Source organism: Macaca nemestrina, chromosome 1 (assembly GCF_043159975.1).
Source record: "Macaca nemestrina isolate mMacNem1 chromosome 1, mMacNem.hap1, whole genome shotgun sequence".
In the NCBI taxonomy this organism is placed as follows: Eukaryota; Metazoa; Chordata; class Mammalia; order Primates; family Cercopithecidae; genus Macaca; species Macaca nemestrina.
Genome location: NC_092125.1, coordinates 64118082 through 64124352, shown reverse-complemented (window position 1 = coordinate 64124352; position 6271 = coordinate 64118082). Strand labels below are relative to the sequence as shown.

Here is a 6271-nt window from a genome sequence, read left to right as displayed (position 1 = left end):
TCAGGTCACCTCTCATATAATTGTTCTAAGTCCAGTTTCTTGAGCTCTTTTATCAGATCCTAAACCCCTGTGTTCTCTTTGCACACTACCTGGAGGGCCAGGAATAATTTCCCCCATTGCACTGTTGGATAGACCAAGGCACAGAACTCATAAGCGACTTAAGACTGGGGACAGAACTGGGAACCAGGTCTCCATCACAACTCAAAACTGCATAAAGGCTCCCAGGGCCTCTCAGACATGGTTCTTCCCCTTCCCCAGGGGTGTTCAGAGGACTACTGTCTTCCCACCCCCTAGATCTCCAATCTTCAAAGCAAGCAGCCCCAAGAGCACACCCCTCGGGTGGCCTCAATAGCTCCCATTGTCCAAGAGGCTATTTGGCCTGACCCCCAGCCCCATAAGCAGCAGGACAGCAAGCTGAGAGGAGCTTGTCCTGCCTTGTCCCCTCCTCTGCCTCGTCCCCCTCCTTCCAGGCTGCCTTGGGGGAGCCTGTGGGGCAGGAGCCCCGCTGAATGTGACCTATTGTCTTCGGGGTGGATTTAGGAAGTGCCAAGCTCCCATCAAACAGCCCTGCTGCCCAGGTAAAACAAAAAAAGGGCTGTTCATTTGGGACCTTTTCCCCCTTATCTCCTTTTCCTATCTCCTCAGGCTTAGCTATGGTGTAGTGTTCAAAACCACTTCCCCTCTGAGCCAATCAGAAGCCGGGGCTCACCCAGTGGCCCTAAGGAAAAGTTATTTATAAACGCCTCCCTGGATTATTTGAGCAGAGCCCTTTCACACACCTCAGGAACACCTTTCGGCTGCCCGCTCCCCAGACACACCTGCAGCCCTGCCCAGCCGCCGGCTTTGCTCACCCACCGGTAAGCCCCACCCAGCCCAGCCCAGCCCACTGGGCTGGGGTCATCCCTGCAAGAGGGCGGGCACCAGGGGTACCGAGAGGAGGGATGAGAGGAGGGATGACAGGAACCAACTGCCAACCTGAGCACAAGTAGGAAGGACACTGTGGCCCCTGGAGTCTGAGAGCAGCCTCCCAGCCTTTCCCCTCTGAGACGCCCTTTGGGTTTTCAGGTCCATGTAAGGACCTGGGTTGCAAGGCTGGGCTTGGCTGAGAGAGCAAGTAGGGTGAAGGTGTGGTGGAGGAGGCCGCCAGACCCCAAAACAGAGCGAGGCAAGGCCTCCTAGGGAAACGAAAATGTTAGACCTTCCTCTGCACCAGCCTTTGAAGCTGTGGACTGCTCCTCTCCCTTTCTTTTCAAGTCTTGGAGGCAAAAGCTCTTAATGCTTGACTCACCAGCCTACTCTGTACGGCTGTCTCCCCTCCTTCTACCCCCTAGACATCATCCTTCACTCATTTACTTCTCCACCAGCTCAGGGAACTTAGCATGGACTACACAGAATCCCATGTATCTCCATTAGTCCTGAGAAGTTGGAAGAGGTGGAGGGGGAGGAAACCGAGGAGTGGGAGAGGGTGAGCAAGGGACCAGCTCCATCAGGCAGGTGGGTGGGTGGTAGCTGGACCTGGGATGCCCGACTCCCTGGTGAATGCTTCAACACAGAAGGGCTTGGGCCAGGACAGTGGATGGGCCGGCAGCTCCCCAGGCTCTCAGCCTCCAAACCCCTCATACTGCAGCTCCAAGGGGTTCCAAGCCACTCTCAGGCAGTGCCCTCATTCCTCAAAACTAGCCCAGAGGGTCCCCAGCTGAGACCTAGCAAAGCTTTGATTATTCCAGCATCAACTGCCCCTTACACTTGACCTCAAGGGTCTGAGCACCAAAAGAAGACCTTGGAGTGACACAGCCCCCCAAGTGGGCAGACTGAGAGAGGACTTTCCCCCTGAGTGACTTCACTCATGCAGATTACCCTCTCTCGGAGCCCCACGGTCCTCCCCCACCTCCCTCATCCTGGCCCTGGCATTCAGAACCCGGCAAGACCCTGCACGGGCCGCATGGAGACCAGCATGGCCCAGCAGCACCTCCACTGCAAGCATGGCCTTCCCAGGCACTTTCCAGAGCTAGCCACCCACTCTGAGTCTCATTTGTATAAACCCTGGAGCAGAGACGGACGCCTCTTTATCTTTTAATGCCCAGAGTCTTCCGGAGATTGGCATATACCCAGTATTCAAGAGTGCCTCTTAAACTGTACTAAACAGCCAGACTCTGACCCCCGTGAACTGGCTGGGGGAATTGAGGACCAGCTCAACACTGACCAAGCTTTGCGGGCTGCGGGGTCACTACTTGGAAGATGGAAGGGGCAGAGCCACCCCTTCAAGGGGAGTTGATCTTTACTGGATGCCTCTCCGGGCTTTCACCTGGATTTCTGGGACCAGAGCAGCTGGGCCTTTCCCTGGTCTCCTTGCCCAGGCCCTGCTTCCCAGTGAAAGCAGCCCCAGTCTCCTTAAAGACTTCTAGGAATTTAACCTCAAGTGCCCATTCCAGGGAGCCCATGACCTTGTCAGTCTTGCTGTTAGGAAGTGATTCTCAAAGTCTAGCCTTGATCCCTCTTTCTGAAGCCTATTTCCTCAGCCCAGCACCCATCCCTAGCAGGGAAAGTGCAGAGAGAGGGAGAGTCCGCCTGGAGATAAAGAGTGGGGATTTAGGGGTTAGTATCAGTGAATCTCTACTCTACACGGGATGCGGTCTCTATGACACCTTAGGGACATCTCATCCTCCCCTACACTGAGAAGGAAATTAGGCTGGGTGAGGAGCGGGGAGAGATTTGCCCTGGAAACACAGGGACAGTAGAAGGAAAAGGAGTGTTTAAAAATGCCTTGGGGGACTGGGTGCAGTGGCTCAGCCTGTAATCTCAGCACTTTGGGAGGCCGAAGAGGGCAGATCTCTTGAGGTCAGGAGTTCGAGACCAGCCTGGCCAACATGGTGAAACCCTGTCTCTACTAAAAATACAAAAAAAAAAAAAAAATTAGCTGGGTGTCATGGTACACACCTGTAATCCCAGCTCCCAGAAAGGCTGAAGCAGGAAATTGCTTGAACCCAGAAGGCAGAGGTTGCGGTGAGCCAAGATCGTGCCACTGCACTCCAGTCTGGGTGACAAAGGGAGATTGCGTCTCCAAAAAAAAAAAAAGCCTAGGGGTGCAGAGGCCTCTACATCCTTCCTCCTCCTGCCAGGGATGTGGTCTCCCACTGAGACCCCAGCCAGTTTGTCTGTCCCCCTCACATTCACACCTGGGTCACTCAGAGGCTGCTCTTGCCCTGTGGCCCCCTGTGGCCCCCACCCTGGATGAGGCAGGGAGGCAACCAGCAGCTAGAGCAAAGGGGAAACCTCAAGGTGACTTTTCGTCTTCCCAGAACACAGCAACCAGCTGGCTAGGAACCAGTGATAAGGACGCCAGGGTGGGTTGGCCAAGCCGGGGCTGTTCCTGTACCTGGCACACGTGCGTCAAAAACCCCCTCCCCGACATGCAGGACTGAGGGAGGAAGTCAGCCTGGGCCACAGTGACAGCATCGCCTCCAGATCCGACCAAAACCCACAAATAGGCCCCTCATCGTCCTGCTCCCCCGATGTTCTACCCTTTTCTGACAAGATTTTCTGCTGTTCCTCTCATCAAGTCCTGGGAAAATTTGGAGGAGTTAAGTCATGGGGCAGCGGGTACAGGGGCAGATGGAAAAGGGAAAGCCAAGAAAAGGCAGAGTGCCCACTAGAGATGGCAGAGCAGGAAAGAGGCTCCTCTGGAATCATGGCAGTAATGATAATAGTCGGAGTTTATTGCATGCTTCCCACAGCCAGGGGCCGTTCCGAGCCTTTCGGTGCATCCACTCAGGCACTGTCTCTGCCTGAGCCCATCTCTGCCACAGCCCATCTCTGCCTACAATATTTGGATGGTGTTGACAGAGACCTGGTCAGAAATGTGACCGGGAGGAGGTACCAGGGGTTTCTTTGGCCTGAGCTCATTGGAGGAGAAATCCTGGAGAAACCCAGGAGGGGATCTGCTCCAGCCTGTGTCCCCCTCCCCACACAGGGTCTATTTTCTCTTTGCTTCCCCTCTCCCAGCTCCTCCACCTCACAGGACCCCTGCATCCCCTCTGCTCCAGATTTGACCCACTCTCCTGCCGGGGCATAGGAATGGTCCATGCACCCACATCTCCTGCCCTCTGCTCTCCCCGGCTCACCCCCTACTCCCCTTAAACCTCACAGCCCCTCCTCTAAGTCCCTCCAGCTCTTTGGGACCTGCCCCCCTTCCCTGCACAGTGGAGGAGGGGCAGGGTCACCCTTTTGTTTCTCAGTATTATCACATAGCACCTGCTATTTATCCCTGGCCCGGTGGGGGGATGGGAGGCTGTGGAGGGATGGTGGGGGCAGGGCTCGTAGATACACACCTCTGGCAATAGGGCACTTGACTTTTTTTTCCAGCGATGCTGACATCACCTAGCAGGGCTGTTTGTTTGTTTAACTGGGGATCAGATTGTTATGTTCCCTATACCTGGCTCTCTTTCTTGCTCCCTCTTCCACTTTCCCGCCCCTAACCTAGCATTGTGAGACACCCTTTCTGAGGATTCCCTGGAACCCCCGTCCCTGCTAGTTCTCTGAGACCCCTCTTCCCCACCATGCCACTCACCCTTTTCCGCCACTCCCATCCCTCTTCCCTCCACCTCTTGTCCTCACTTGAAGGGCTGGCTGGGGATGAAGTAACCTTGCCTTCTACGTCCCACCCCACCTCAACCCCTTTCTTGGAATTAGGAAGTACGTTGAGGGCACCTCCTCACCAGGAGCTGGGTCAGTTCCTGTGGCTGCAGATTTGCAACTCTGGCCATCATAGTCCTGGGAAACCAAAGCCAGGAGGGAACCAGAGCCCTCAAGAGGAGTAACAGAACTCAGAGGTCCTGTCTCATCAGCTGGGGTGGCAAGGTCGCCACGGTGGTTAGAAAGGGGCATTCTGGGTGCCACTCAGGGGAAAACATTGTCCTGGGATCAGCTTTGTCCCTGGAAGTTCTGAAACCCCTTCCAATAGGAACATCAGAGTTGGAACCAAGTGCAGTTTCTTTATCTGCAAAATGAGACAATTGGATGAATGTGGTCCTCAAGTTCTCTTCTACACAAAGCTTTCTGACTCTGACTGGCTGCTGGGCTCTCCTCTTTACGCAAATTCAGAATTATGAAAGCTCCCAGAGCCTTCTCCCCTTCAGCATCCTATTTCTTGGATGGGCAGAGGGCATGGGAAAGAGACAGATTTGGTATTCCAGTAACGCAGAGGAGGCTTTTCCTCTATGAGCCTGTGTCAGAGGGGACTCCCTAGCATCTGGCGCCCCATCTGTCTGTGAACCTGCCCAGAGGGGCAGGACTGGTCCTGAGTCACCTACCTGTTGCTCTCTGAAGGACTTCCGCCACCCCTGCCGCTTTCCTCCCAAAGGAAAAATGGCCAAAGCCAACACTAGTGTACAGGCTGGAGGGGAGCACGTGGAGATCCTGGGAGAAAGAGAAATCCTTCAGGGTTTCTTCAAGTGGTCAGGAAAGGCTTCATAGGCAAGAAGGAGGAGGGAAAAGTGTTGGAGAGGAAGGAGAGGGAAGGAGGAGGAACTTCAACAGGTCTTAAGGATGGGCAAGTCTAGAAAGGCAGAAACGAGTCAGGGCACCTCAGGTAAGGAGGAAAGTGGGAACAGACACCCAGGCTTGTTTGGCGGGTGCAGAACAGACCAGCCCGGATGGTGTGGAGGGACCCGGCCAACAGATTTCCCGAATCCACCAATACAAGGTCAGAGGATAAAAAAACAAAAATGCCAAAATAAGGAGTTTGGGTCTCATCCTCCTGGAAATGAGGGAGATAGAGGTTTCGGAGCAGGGAGTTTAGGCTGGGTTGAAGGGGCATGGCTGGAGACCAGCAAATCAATTTTGCAATAGTCCAGGTGTGAGATAAGACTTGAAGATGGAGGTGATGGGACGGGGTGGGTGGAGGCATGGAGGCAATGGACAGGACAGAAGGACAAGAAGGAAGGAAGGGAGGGAGGGAGGAAGGAGGGAAATAACAACAGGATTTGATGAACAACTGAATGGAGGCTGAGGGGGAGGGAGAGGACAGGAACAAGGAAGGGGGTGGGCTGGGTGGCAGGAAGAAAGGTACCACTGAGGAAGTGGGGAAATCGTGGGGAGGAGAGCTGGGATAGTAGGGTTCAGCGGAATCAGATGCTAATAACTCCCTTCCCCGCAAACACACTACTGCAAGTTAGAGCCTTTGAAAGCAGCCTAGGAAGATGCTTCAGGGATCGCTGTCTGTTGGTTGGTGTGGAAGCAAGATCTCCCATCACCTCCTCTTCCAAAGGGCTCT

The 6271-nt window shown here is 54.5% G+C and overlaps 1 protein-coding gene across 1 annotated transcript in view; it reads left to right on the top strand.

Annotated features, from left to right (window-relative positions):
- Positions 1–797: 797 nt before the first annotated feature.
- Positions 798–6271, top strand: part of LOC105484831 (solute carrier family 26 member 9) — a 30410-nt gene continuing 24936 nt past the window's right edge. Inside the window, exon 1 of the mRNA XM_011746871.2 lies at positions 798–857. The gene's annotated coding sequence lies outside the window, so the exon portion shown is untranslated. The remainder of the gene's footprint in view (positions 858–6271) is intronic.